Below are 14,495 nucleotides of genomic sequence, written 5' to 3' on the forward strand. Positions count from 1 at the left end.
ACTACTCTGCACTCACTACTCTGCACTCACACTCTGCACTCACTACTCTGCACTCACTACTCTGCACTCACTACTCTGCACACTCACTCTGCACTGTGCACACCACTGATATCATGGAATCTTACACCACACTTTCTAAAACTCTATAGTCCGAAGCATAATAGGCACAGAACCAAAAGAAGGGTAGACATTGCTTAAAATAATCTTATTGTATTTATGAGAAGCAAAAGCGAGACTGTGAAATGAGCTGAATATCAGTTTGTTACGAATCAACAGAGTGGAGTTAGAGAACCAAGAAATAGTAATTTAGAATCCGGGTTAGAAGGAGTAGTAATCACAAGCTGAGGATCAACGGGCGCGAAACAGCGTGGTGGGCGCACAGGAGACGCAGCGTGAGCGTGCACATCAGCTGAAGATCGCCGGAGAAGACACCGAGTCTGCCTGCTGCTGTGACTGACCCGCTGCAGAGGGAAAGAGCCCGGTGAGTGGGGGTAGAGGGGGGGGGTGGGGGCAGAGAGGGAGTGGGCAGAGAGGGAGGGTGTGTGTGTGTGTGTGTGCGTGTGTGTGTCTGTCTGTGTGTGTCTGGTGTGTGCCTGCCTGCCTGCCTTTGTGTGTGCGCGTCCACAGACCCTGGTCGGCTCGTGCACCGCTCTGTACTCCCTTGCGCGCTTACTAGGTGACAATAGTTCTCGTTGCCGAGACCTAAAAAAATCATCCTTCCTCATACCGGTTGCAAAACTCTGCAAGAGTTGCTCAAGCACTGCAGAGTGACAGCAATCATCTAAAAGTTTCAAAAAAATTTTCACGGGGAAAGACTTGTTCTCCTAACTTCCTTAAGTTGCCTAATAGTTGTTTCATCTGTACCATTTCCTTTCTGTATATGATTCCTTAATTGTATTTGAATTAAACAATTCTATGTAACATTTTCATGATTACACTATTAAAAAAACAAGCATGATTTAAAACTACTACATACTTTCTGTTGACCCCAGTTAAATAATTGTATCTGTACACCAACAACATGATTACCATAAAGGGTCCTCACTCAGAGCAGTGACAAAATCCAGATCCCTGCACTAACTCAGGCCTGTGCACAAATCGGTATTCTGAGTTTCCCAGTATTTCCTGCACACACACAATTTTCACTGTACACTTTTTTCCAGAAAAAATGTGCAAAACATGACTGCAAAAAAGACAAAACATAATGCAATTGCCTTATTGTGAGGAAAGAAAATGTAGAATCCCATGGGAGTACTAACCTGATAATTACTGTACAGTGAGGTAACAGTAAGTACTAAGTGTGGCACACAGCAACCCTTTTCGTCATTATTTAGAATGTGTCTCAGTTTTATAAACCTGCTATTCGTTCGCATTAATAAAAACATGCCTAATTTAATAAAATGACAGTACTCATAACCGTATCGGACGTATTTTGATGGATAAATCCATTACTCAAACTCTGAATAAAAGCCCTTAATAGATTTCCTACACTTTTTTCATTCAGGCTTTACTATCATCCCCCACCTAAAGTGCACATAAAATATACTGATCAACCATTCAAAATATTTTATTTCATAGAAAAAGCAAAATACACATGAATGTAAAGGTCATGCTAAAATAACTGTTTTACTGTATAAATAAAATTCACTAAAGTATAAGCAACATCAAAATATTTTATTTCACCTACAAGATTACTGGCCGTTGATCGGATTGAACAATTATAAACAGAAACTGTAACATCATAAGACGTAGTTAAAAAAAATAGCCTCAATCAAATGTAATACAAATTCACGGAAAGAGATTATTTAAATAACAAGCACATTTGCATAGTTGGCCTTAAAAACTGAATATTTCCCAGTTGCCAACTAAATTCACGCCCAGTCTGAGTCTAAGAAGGGTCTTTCTTTCTGAGGAACCAGGAAAAATCCTTGTGTATTTTATAGTACTCGATGACCACAGATAGTCACAAGACTGCTTTACCGATGACTTCTCTTTCAAATATCCAGATTCAAACTTTCCAAGAGTACAAACTTGTTATCATTTTTTTCAATGCAAATTTGCAGAACCCAAAGGCAGAGGTGACTACTCAGAAAATATTTTAGACAATTTATAGGTTGAATACATTTCACTATTAGAATCTTTGAGGATATCCAGCCATCAAATGTGGGAAAACTCAAGCAGGTCATGGTGCTTAATATTTAAAAAGAAGTTTAGAACCTGACATTTAGAAATCTAATCCCAACAATCCAGCCCCTGCTCCAATCAATAGCTTGTAACATTGCGGACCTGTAACGGAATAAGGCTTTTTTCATTACCATCCCTTCAACTTTAATATACTTCAACCAGCCATCCAACCGTAACAATTGCAGCTGTATAATGTCATACACAAGATTTTGCTTACAATTGCCTTTAAGAGTGCACTAGATGAAATGCTCAATACCATTTATCAAAGTGCAATATTGTAGCTAAGGTACTGGCGAGCTTAGCAAAAATTGTTATCCTATGAGTCAGCACCACATATAAATGACTTAACCTCCTCCAATTTCGTATTGGCTAACCGCCATAAAAATGTATTCTCTTTATTTTTGTTATTCTAATTTATTGATATCACAATACTCTTTCATGCCAACGATTTTCCTCTGCAGTCCTTTTAGGGTTTAATCTAATAAAGCAGGATCATCAGCAAATAAGACTCCATAAGAGAATTCCTTACTTTGGAGAAAAAGAACAATTCTTTCTACTTGTTTGAGACTCCATGAGTACCACACTCTTATAATATAATATAATATAAAATATTGTATGCATAAGGGATTCCAAAGTTCCATAAAAAGATAAAAGGTATTTACACCGCAAGGATCCATGTTGTTCTCCAAACGCTACTACATTTGAGTACCCACATTTGCTTTATACCAAACCCACTGACTAGATTACATTTAACATTTCTTCCTAATTTTTTTTCTAACCTGAATGTGAAGCTGCCTCAGCCCCTTACATGAATTTATATATACATAATTTTTTCTCCTCTTCATAGTCTATACGCTTGGTTTTAGTTATATTTAGAGATTACATTCTTCATTACACTAGAGAGAAAACCTATTATCACATATGCATCCCTGATAATGCTCAGTTAAATCATTAAATGAAAACATTCCACAGTACGTGAAATACATGTTCATACCAGCACAAAGGATTCACTTCATCAAATGGTTTATTCTCAATCAAGCTCTGAAGCGCACACAATTTATTGTGGGCAGCTGTAGTATACCTTGAAGTGATATGCCCAGGATACTCAACAGGAAAGTCAGCAGGGCACAATATGTTTGAAACAGAAAAACTCTGAACTACAATGAGATGGAGGGTGGTCACTAGCAGTAAAATCCCTTAGAAGATCACTATTAATGAGGGCAAAGAGTTGTGGTGGAAACAAATATAAAATCAAAACAGAACCTGCCTTTTCTATTTTTAAAGGTTTTACCTCAAGTATGTCACTTGGGAAACACTGATTAGCACTAACCAACTGGTTCAAAACCTACATCGGGAGTACTCACATTTTTCTCCCTGAAAATAATTTGGATGAAGCTATCATAATTATATACGCAGGGTGTTTTGTATTACTAAGGGGGCGCCTCTAATAAAATATTCCTAGTTACACTTCTTTGCCTTTGCCTTTGCCTTTTTTAGAGTACCCTCTCAAACGTTTTTATCCCACTTACAGTGCTAGATAGCACCCATATGCATGTAGGCCCCATTGCCAAAGTGTTTCTGCGCTTGAAGAATATTTGCATACACTTCCATTTCTACCCATGTCATACGTGCCAACACACCTGTCTTAGCAGGGTGACTCACGATTTTTCAAACCACATACAGCTTTATCTTTGCTGTCTCTTCCCTAAAATTGCCTCCAAATCAATGCAAGGCACGTAAATTCCTCAGATTTTTTTTTTAAAACACCCCACTCATTGCTTCCAAATTTTGGCATTATGCCATATATGGTGTTTTACTTCCCTGTGCTCAAGGAAAGAGCAGGCCTGTCTGGAAATGTGTGTGCACTGGAAGCAATGTGTACTGGAAGTAGCTATGATTCAAGTACAAATGCCAATACTTAATAATACTTAGTGTGTTTAATTGACAGTACAACTGTACTTTCCTAATAACTTGCATTGGTGTAAAATGCATTTGGAATAATAGAAAACTATTAACGAGTCTAAGAAAATAAATCAGGCATCTTCCGCTTACTTTGAGAGTGTTGGAAAATGGGGATCCAGTGAAATATGGAGGTCATCTCTCTCGACATGCAATCAATTAAGCACAGCGTTTACAGCTTTAGGCTTGTTACTTACAAATCATCAACATCATACGTTTAAGTCTAATTAGTTTAACTGAAGCCAACAGACCCTTCAACATTAAATGCATTAAAGTGCTTGGTGGGCTGCTCCCCTGGCTAGGTTTGACAGCTCCCCAGGGAGCCATAGCATACACTTTGGGAACTACTGACCTAACCAGTATAACAGAATGATTAGTATCTGACCAAATTGTATGCAGATATAGGTGTGTTCTTTTGTCACTGTTGTTCAATGTATCGATTCATATGAACAATTTATTAATTATTATTATGATTTTAATAGTTTCTATTTTTCGTATACTAGAATTAATTTAGATGTCAATGTTATTCAAAGAAGTTCCTTTGGAACAAAATGCATCGTCTGGATAACCGTACCTTGTTGGGATAAATATTATCAATAAATGATTGCAATTGAATTGAACTTCGATGTCAGGAACACTTAAACGAAATAGATTTATCATATTTTGAATGCTACTTTCAGTTACTAGATCATGGAGGGTGCATTAGCTTTTGGATATAGTATGTTATTCTGTCGTGGTGTGGGCAGGGTTAGTTTAACTGCTAATTTGGCCAAGAGGCTGATTATTTTGCAGAACAAAGAAAATGAAGCACACAGGGGATGTAAAACAGAGACGGACCCTACTAGAAAAAGAGCAACCAAAATTGCTACTGGGTAGGTCAATATGGTGATGGTGTTAGGAAGAGAACCAAAATTGAGAAAGGGGCAACACGGATAAGGAACAGAGGTCCACTGGAGTTCGTAGGGAAGAGGAGATGGTGAGGAATGTTGAGAAAAAACGGTTAGGTAAGCAGTTGTGACAAAGTGGTAGGTAATGAAGGGCAAAACGAAGGTGAGGGAAGAGATGGATAAAAAATGGTCGCCTAAGGATTTCGAGATGGGCAAGGGAGGTGAGACAGAGAGAGAAACCAAAGGCACAAAGGAAAAGAGGAAAATGAGGTGGAAAAATAAGGTGCGTGACTAATTGGAAAAAAAGGATACCAAGAACAAGATGTCCTATTTGGGGGTCTTTATGCTGTTGGAAGCACATTTATATATTTATTAATGACAACAAAGGACAAAATATGTAAGGGTGGATTTATGGATGTATTTAAGCTACTACACAAGGAGATTCAAGTTGAAGAGGAGGAATTAAAGTTATCTAGAAGACCTAAAGTACAAAATAACAGAGAATCTTGGACTTCAGTGATCTTAATATACGCAAGTGTGTACTGTGAAAAGTTTCCAGAAAAGTAGCTGGGCATCTTGAAGTGCATTGATACTGTTAGGAAGTAACTAATGGATTTTGGGTGCCTCGCTTGACTGAGGTATGAAAAGGCGTTCAGAGTCAGATTGTGCCATGGAGGGAGGTAGACACCGAGCTTTGGCTACAATAGATGGCACCCACACAGCCAACACCTGCAGTTCATACTGTTAGTGGCTTATGGTACCATATAAGCCCTTTCTTGGGAATCCACACCAGGGGCATTGGTAGTTTTTGCAAGGGGCAGGGGCTTAATGCAGGTGCCTGTTAGGGATTCAACAGGGGTTTCTGTGGCAAGAACCTCTGTATATACAAACATGAATGTTCAAATTGTCAAGAACAAATGCCCGGCATAGTCCAGGGCAACCAGGGGAAAGGGTGGTGGCAACACCTGGAGGACAGCGCATTACACCAGTTATGCTTTCAAATTCAGTTAAAATGGTTGCCTTTCTACCCAAACAGGAAAGCAGTGTTACTGGCTGAATGGGATATCAAAAGGGGTTCCGGTTAGGGTATCAAGGACCACAGGGTGAGAAATTTGCAGACAATTTGAAGTCAGCCACATAACGGCCACAACTGGAAGACAAATTGTAAAAACAAGTGCTAGTGGGTGAGAATGGCTGGGCCATTCCAATAATGCTCCTTGGATGAGTTGATGGATCATCAATCAGGGTAGTGCCAAAGAAGGAGTTCAAGATGACTGACCATTTGTCATGGCCTCAAAGGTAATTCAGTGAACGATTTAATAGCTAGAGAGGATACCATGGTGGAATTTGCATTAGCTGACGTGGCTAATGCATTTTAAGTTTTGTGGAATGGGGCTGAGTTAGTGCAATGTGACATCAAATCTGATTTTTGCCTTCTCCCTATGCATTACATGGACCTCTCACTTCTGGGTATACAGTTTGAAGAAAAGATATTTGTGGACAAAGTTTTACCAATGTGCTGCACCTGCACCATTTCTTGCAGACAGTTTGAAAATGTCAGCACCTTTTTGCAATGGTGTTTATTGGTTGTGACTGGCTACGGTACGATAAACCATGATTTGGATGAGTTGGGAGCATGCAGCAAGGCACTGAAACATTTTAAAGTTTCTGATGGATGTACTGGGGAACCATTAGCCCCAGACAAAAGGTAAGGACCAAAAAAAACACTTTGGTTTTCTTGGGCATGGAGCTGGATAAAGTAACTATGGAGGTGAGGTTACCACAAGGGAAAGCAAAAGAATTGGTAGCAATATTGGAATCTTCAGTGGCAGCGAGGAATATGGTTTTACACATTGAGCAAAAGTAGAGGAACATCTGAATGTGACATGCACAGTGGAAAAGGCAGGGAGAGCTTTTTGTAGTAGGCTTGTTTTTGCGAATTCAGGACAAGTGCCACCCACAGGATCAGGATCTTCCGCTAAATGTGGGCATGTTTGAGAAAGTGACTTTGTTTTTGAGTCATTTTAATGGAGTCACACTGTGGTCATAGGAGGATGAATTTCTTTGCCATGTTGAAAAATGTAAGGAAGCAGTGGGTGCTGATGGTTTTCTTTTTTTGCGGGAAGGCACGTGATGTTCAGAGAGATGGCTGACACTATGACATGAGGAGGGAAGGAGCAATGCGTTCTTGGAGTTATATATATATTGTTTTTGAGGTGTGGCACATGCCAAGTGTGGACAACAACATAGCTATAAGTTACACTGTCTTGCTCACAGTGGTAGAGTTTTCAAGGGCTGTTGCCAGAAGTTGATGCACATAAGACATCTGTGACTTAGGAGATTTGGTCTTTAGAAGAGTGAGGGACTTCTAATAAAAATTCCTTGGCCTTATTTACTGATTGCTTATAGGTAAGCTTGCAAGTATTTTTTGATGTCATAAGCGGTAAGGCAACATTATACGGAAAGTTCCCTTTGTGAACGGCGGGAGGAGGTTGTGCACTTTATTATGTTTATGTTAGGTGATGGGTTGTCGCTGGTAACAGCAGCGGGAAAGTTGCTGTGAATAGCCTTTTACGGAAAATGTTTAGGGAGTAAAAAACCCACAGCAGGATAGCTGGCAAAAGAAAAGAGATGCACCGAGGGAGCGGAGGAGACCTGTAACTGCTAATTTATTATATAGGTTGATAGGAGCCACTGGTACACCTTTTTCACCTATTTATGCTGTGGTTGTTTTTTGACTCCACTATGGTTTCGGAATTGGTGGTGGAAAGAAAGGTTCTTACACATTGGAAGTGGCAGAACAAGGGGAATATTGCAACTAAATCTGCGTCAATCAAAATTGGACCATACAGCAAAGGGAAATGGGTAATGGTGGGAGAAGTGATGGGTAGTTTGCGTCCAGTTGGAGCAGAGGAAACATTTCTGATATGGGGTGGACAAGAAGAAGAATTGTTTTTTTGCAGTGAAGATGGAGAAGTGTTTTGAGGAGTATGTTGAAGATTATTGGTGCAGAAGAAAGTGGGTTTGGCACATATTCTTCAGAAGCAAATCAATGGGGTTTTGGGAAGTAGAGGAAAAAGAAGCTGGGGAAATGATCCGTGGGTTGTTTCAGGAGGTACATTAGGGCTTTGGATGACCAAGATGATATGTAATGTTTTGATGGTTTGTTTCTTTCAGATTGTGAGGCAGGACAATGGTCAGCGGTGATAACGGTGTGGGTAACTGGACACTCTCTGGTGCGAAGGGCAGGAATGCAGGCAGAAAGGTGCGCTTTCAGGAGATCAACGACCTAACAACTGAAACATTTTCAAGTGGATTGGGAGTGGAAAAGCAGCATGAGATGGAGTTAGATCTTAACGTGGCTGGCGGATTAGGAGTCCACCAGAATTTGGCGCGATCTATTATTATGGTAAATAGAGAAATGCTGTGCAATCCTGATGGAGTTCACATTTCTCTGCTTGAGAAGGAATATTACTTTCTTGGGATAAGGGAATTTTTGCCCAAGAGGTTTGTGGTTGAGTAGTGGTGTTAAAGGCTATTTGGTAGAAAGGAATGTGGCACAAGGGTGTTGGAATGACAGCTACTATGGTTATACAGGGGAACATGGGGTGGGGGGGGGGGGAGGCAAAGAAATTACCTATAGTCGGTGCTGGAAAACAAAGGAATTATACACTTGTCAGCAAGTGCTGGGGCACATCGGGGCAGACACTTGAAGCTGGAGAAGAAAAAAAAGGGAGAAGACAAAGATATCAAAAGGGGGAGGGCACAGGAGGTCTGCAAGGAGAAGGAGTGGATATGGAGCCAACAGATGGCTTACAGCTTGGACTGCTGGGGAGTGGTGAGGAATGTGTGACTTTGAGGAAGGGCTGTTTGTGTTGAGAGATTCTTGTTGATAAGGGAGGGCGGTTTGAGGGAGGTGGAGTAGGAAGTTTGGTGTATCAGTGGGACAGGGCTTTCCATATCATTGTAACGTTTTTGGTCAGAAGGCTAGCTTCAGAGCGGTCTAATAAAGCTATTTTTTTCTTTCTATGGGTGTCCTGGAATTGTATATCATCTCGACCAAAGAACAGAAGTTGGCGAGCAAAGGAGAACTGAACCTCAGCTTTTATCGCCAGTTGGACAAGACAGTCATCAAACTTTTAACACAGTATAGTACGGGCAGTCTGAGGTAAGGGTGGGATACTGAAGGTGCTCTTACACTTTGGACCATCATATTTGAATGATCCGTCCCAATGCCCTGATGAAGTTCCCAAGGCAATAATAGGGAACGAAACGCGTTGGCTGTGCCTGCATATCTCAAAAGAGAAAATAAAGAATCTATTTAAGAAAAAACAGAGTATTCTGAGAATCTTTGACTTTCCTGGTATTTCTGACTCCATTGGGTGCACCTCTCAAATTGCTTATCAAACTCTTGTTTATGACGGACATCCCTGGCAGTGGATGATGAGAGTGGCTGCACCGGACAAATTTGAGAAACAGAATAAGTTGATGTGCTGAACCTTGGTCTACTGCTTTGTGTTTTTAAATAAATACCAGTAACCACACCATAACAAGGTCAGATGAATAGTAAAGTTATCAGTAGCTTCCTAAAACTCAGTTTGTCTTTTATCGTACCTCTCTTAATAGGTAGCGAGTTCCACAGTTTAGGAACCAAATAAGCAAAGGACCGACTACCGCTTCTTGACATATGGATCTTGGGAATTGCCAAATTACATAACTCAGTAGATGGTAAAGTCCTATTGGGAATATAGGGTCTACACTTGTAGGAAAATTAGCAGGTAGTGCTATTGCAGTGGCCTGTTGGGACTGGACAGCCTTGCTGCTGGAACCTGGCGGTAGCGCTGCAGTAGATAAAATTGTGTGAATAATGAATAAATCTGGAGCGACGCAATCAGAGCTGCAATCAGACTGCAGAAGCCTGGAGTATTTGAGTGCTCCAGGAATTTTGAAAGAGGGTGATATGGCTGTTTTGCTGAAATGAATGCCTTGCAATGATGAACATTCATACTCTAGCTAACTTAAGACAAACTAAATCTTAGACGCCATGTTTACTGCGATGTATGTCTCCACCACATGAAAAAACTGTATTTTCAAAGTCTCACTAGAATACAAATTAAATGTGTCCCACAGAGAAGTACGCAGACTTTCAAAGTCTGTTCTGAATAAAGTATACAAATTCAAGGTTGAATCTGTTGCAGGAATAAGTACCTACTAAGTAACGTTTACTGTTCTATGTGTAGACGATTGCTTGTAAGAAGTCACATGTAGTAGAATTATGAAAAATCTGTACAAAAATATATAGAGTTGTGGATGTTTCTTTTTGTTTATTTCTGATTGATTGAGAAAATGTGAACTAAGTACTCCTGTAGTAAAAGTATGAAATCCTTTGTTTAGAACCCTATAAAAGAGGGTGATTTCTTGATGAGGGAGAGAGCCCTTTCCACTTAATTTAGAAGGCGAAATTATGCTGGATTTCTTTCCTATTGTATGCTCTCTATTTTGATGATCTGAACTTTACTGAGTTCTTGATTGATTGTGTACTTTAACTGAGCTTTGCACTCTCTTTTATTGGCCAATTGATTTTGACCGGATTGAATTAACTTCTGTATGCCCAAATTTCTTAAAATAAAACCTTTAAAGGTTAAGACGTTATTGTCTTTAGTACCAAATGAGTACTACATTTCTGTTATTTGAAATGGTCTTATTTTTTTTAAAAACAGATTTTATTGAAAGTTTTGACATCAGCAATAAGTTAACATACAATTATGTTTGCGGTCATCCAAAAGCAATACTCATATAACCAAAATCTCCAATTAAGAAATGCCAATCAATGTAAAATCAGTCACAAAAGTCCCAAAACCCCTCAACCCCCTCTCACTACTCCCCCCATGAGTTGCACCCTCCAAAAACTTGAACAGTCTCAAGTGGTACTGGATGACTATCCATTGCTCTATGCATTTACCCAAGGCCTCTGGCTATTGAGACTTCACACTACTGGCCTGCAACAGGTGGGTATTGAATAGATGGAAGATATGGTCTACATCTAAAATTCTGATGCTGTGGGGAAGGTTGTGCCGATGAACCCCCTGGCGATGGTATGTGGGACTGCGATTCAAGCACACTCAGGCTGTCCACTAATGCCTTCCAGGCTTATGCTACTTCTAGTAAGCGCAGTCCCCTCCGGGCTTCGGTGAGCAGGGCCTCCCCCCTCACATCCAGCCCATTGCTCAAGCTCCTTCCACCACGTAGCGAATTAGGGATCCCTGGGGGCCTTCCAATGTCTTATGATTTCCCTCTTAGCTAAAATGAAAGCTTGGTCTTGGAACCTGCTTGTAACTTTTGTTTTGGAGATATGGGGGAACCAGTGGCACAATCAGTGGATGATCAAACAGGGAACCTTTTTGGAGATGGTACCTGCTACTACCGTTCTGGCCTCCTCCAGTAACCTGTCAATTGGGGGTTGTCCCATAACATATGCATAAGCTCAGCCCCTATCACCCCACATCTCGGACATGCCGCCACCACCAAATGGAAATATTTGTTAATGTGTCCTTAGGTAAGGTAATCCCTATGTATGATGCATGAATCATTTCAAATTGAGAGTTTCTTCATACTTTTGGTACCCGTTCTAGTATATTTGTCCAGTCTTTTTGGGTATGGTGATCCCCAAATCTTCCCACTGTGCTTTCAGAGTGTCTAGTGCCTGAAGCATGTCCCCTCAATTTCCCGATAAAATCATGTGACCGCTTTAACAGTACCCGCTGACAGTGCAATATATTGGCAGGTTTTGAGGGGGGTATGGTTCTGTCGTTCTAGTTTTCCAGTGCTTACGGAAAGCTATTGTCAGGGCTCTGTGCAGCAAGAAATTTCCCCTTGGAAGGCGAAATTCTGATCAGAATTCCTTAAATGGTAGGAGCTTTGAAATGGTCAGCTTTGACTTCTTTAATTGAGACGGGTCAAGTCGGGAGCACCAAGGCCCATCTAGAGACTAAACCGTTCCTGATCCATCAAGGTGCATCGGGGAAAAATTGAATGGGTTTTGCAGGCACTCTGAAGAAGGCTGGAGGAGCGATTGTTGAAACTGCTTGATGTAAGCAACAACTGGCAGCTACTCTGGCATGGTGGCTTCAGGGAAAGGGGTCTTGGTGCAGATAAGGACTATCTGTAGTCAATTACTGCTGGACATTTCCATATCAAGACAGCTCTCAAGACTCCTGATTCATGTGTGCATTGAACATCCAGTTCAGGTTTTTTATTTGCTTTCTGGTACCTTTCGCCTTTTTATTACAATATAAATTCAAGGCTTCCCTCACGACAAAGAAACATACAGGTGTGGACTTGAAATCTTTAAAGCAGTGAACTAGCTTCATGCCAACTTAAAGAGAATTATTTCCCTGCTGGATATGCTGGGGCTGCTTGGAGCAATTCTAATGCTCGAGTGCAACCGAATACAGCAGTTGATGTTAACCTGGGGTCCGGGAACCCCTCAGGAACTACGAAACCTACTGAGAGGATGCGCAACTGCATAGAAAATTAAATAATATTAACAGATTAATTGTGTGCATATAAAGAAGAAAAATTTAAAATGTTCAAACATTCTGTAACTGTCAAGAAATTGGAGACTAAAATTTAAGTTTGTATCCTAAGATTAATTTGAGAGAGCACATCAAATTTATAAAAGAGCAAGCTTTTACATTAAAATTAAAATGTAGTTTTTTTTATATTTGTGAATAAAATAAAACAAGTTATCATTTGTTTGATGAATGCTTGCTTCTGTATTTGTTGTTTATTGTTCTGAAGTTCAAATAATCGATAATACTCAGGCCAAGGTCCCCCTTCCAGTAATGACTCAATGGTAGGGGTGGCGGATTCTATTAATGGTTCAGTGGGGGTCCCCAGGTTCCAGCAAAGTTTAAGTCGGGGTTCACAGAAGCCAAAAGGTAGAGAAGCACTGGAATACAGTAGAGAGAGCCATGCTTTATACTGCTACGGCTGTTTCTCTGCTTCGGGTCCATAACGGAATTTTCGAAGAAGTGTGCCCCTAAAGTGTCACACATAAGACATGGAAATGTCACATGGGTGCAATTCAAATGTGGAAATGTCACACCTAGAAGCACACACATGCTGAAAGACCCATACATGGGGGAGACACGAATTGTGAAGCTAAAAATGGTTTACTGAAGTTGTCTTCCGTCTAAAATGTCATTTGCTTTATAGAAGCCACGATTTTTTTTCAGAATCTCCCACTTTCCTGTACTCAAACGTTGGCATGTATGAAAGCAGGCTGAAAACTTTGCAAACTTACGGACAAGGGTGGCAACTCAACGTCAGGCTTTATAGCCCACAACCGTTTGCAAGCATGGAATCAAGACTCTAACCATGCAAAGTTGAAAGCAGTCGTACAGTTGTTTATCTTTCAGACACACAACTAAAACCCCACAGAACCTGCCTTAACTTTAAAGAGAATGAGGACTCAGCCTGCCAGCTGGTTTTGGTCACCCCAGGGCAAGAAACACACAAGTGGTGCTGCCACTGAAACAGATGAAATGTCACACCAGCCCCTGGTGCAGTGAGTCTGTTGTCTGTGGCTGCCTGTAGTGAAAGAAAGACTCGTGCAGCCCAGTGACAGTGTTTACACTGACAGCGACAAGCCAGGTGCTAGTGCAAGGGCGTGCGTGCGTGTGCACGAGACAGGGAGGAAGTAAAGTGCGTCCACATCACGCACAAAAAAGAAGCACTTTAACTTTTAAATACACAAGCAAAAAGAAAAAAAAGCACCAAAACAGCATTTTTCAATGACACTACACAAATAAATAATATGAAGCATGATTTTTGCTCGCGTGGAGCACGCTCCCCTGGCTGCCATGCAGGCTCGAACCCCCTCTTTCCCCACCCCAGAGGGGGGAGTCTGCTACTCACCGCCGGGGCCCCTGCAGCTCACCGGACCTGGGAGGAGGGCTGGAGACCGAGGGAGAGGGAGGAGCGGCAGTAGCAGCCGGTGAGCGCCGCCCCCTGAGCGCTTCAATGCGGCACAGGCCGGGAGGGAGGGAGAGGCCGCTGCTAGAAGGAAGGACGGGGGCCGGGCCCCGGGAGGGAGTGTCCCCGCGGCCCTGCTGTCCGGGCGGCTCCTCCGGGGAAGGAGGCGAGGGAGTCAGATTAACGCGCGACACGTACACAGCACGGCAGGGTTTTATTTGCGTATTTTAAAATGTATATATAGCGCCCACTCCATCCGAAGCTATTGGAGGATTTTACACCAGCACCAGTTACACCGCACACGGTCACATTCATTTTTTTAGGCACGGGTAGAATAGTGATTTGCCCACAATCACATGGTGTTGAGCTGACGCTGGGATTAGAACGAACCTGATTCCTCATTTGCAAAGTTGGCAGCTTTAGGGTGACCACCTGGTATATAGGCAAAATATAGGAAGTGGTTGTAAAAATCCAGAAGGAAAGGGACAA

General features: G+C 41.4%; 1 protein-coding gene across 1 annotated transcript in view; it reads right to left on the reverse strand.

The window, feature by feature from the left end:
* The window catches only part of ANO10 (anoctamin 10), a 715,024-nt gene extending 700,746 nt beyond the window's left edge, over nt 1–14,278 (reverse strand). Inside the window, exon 1 of the mRNA XM_078663907.1 lies at nt 13,950–14,278. The gene's annotated coding sequence lies outside the window, so the exon portion shown is untranslated. The remainder of the gene's footprint in view (nt 1–13,949) is intronic.
* Nucleotides 14,279–14,495: the final 217 nt, after the last annotated feature.

Source organism: Lissotriton helveticus, chromosome 10, assembly GCF_964261635.1.
Source record: "Lissotriton helveticus chromosome 10, aLisHel1.1, whole genome shotgun sequence".
Lineage (NCBI taxonomy): Eukaryota > Metazoa > Chordata > Amphibia > Caudata > Salamandridae > Lissotriton > Lissotriton helveticus.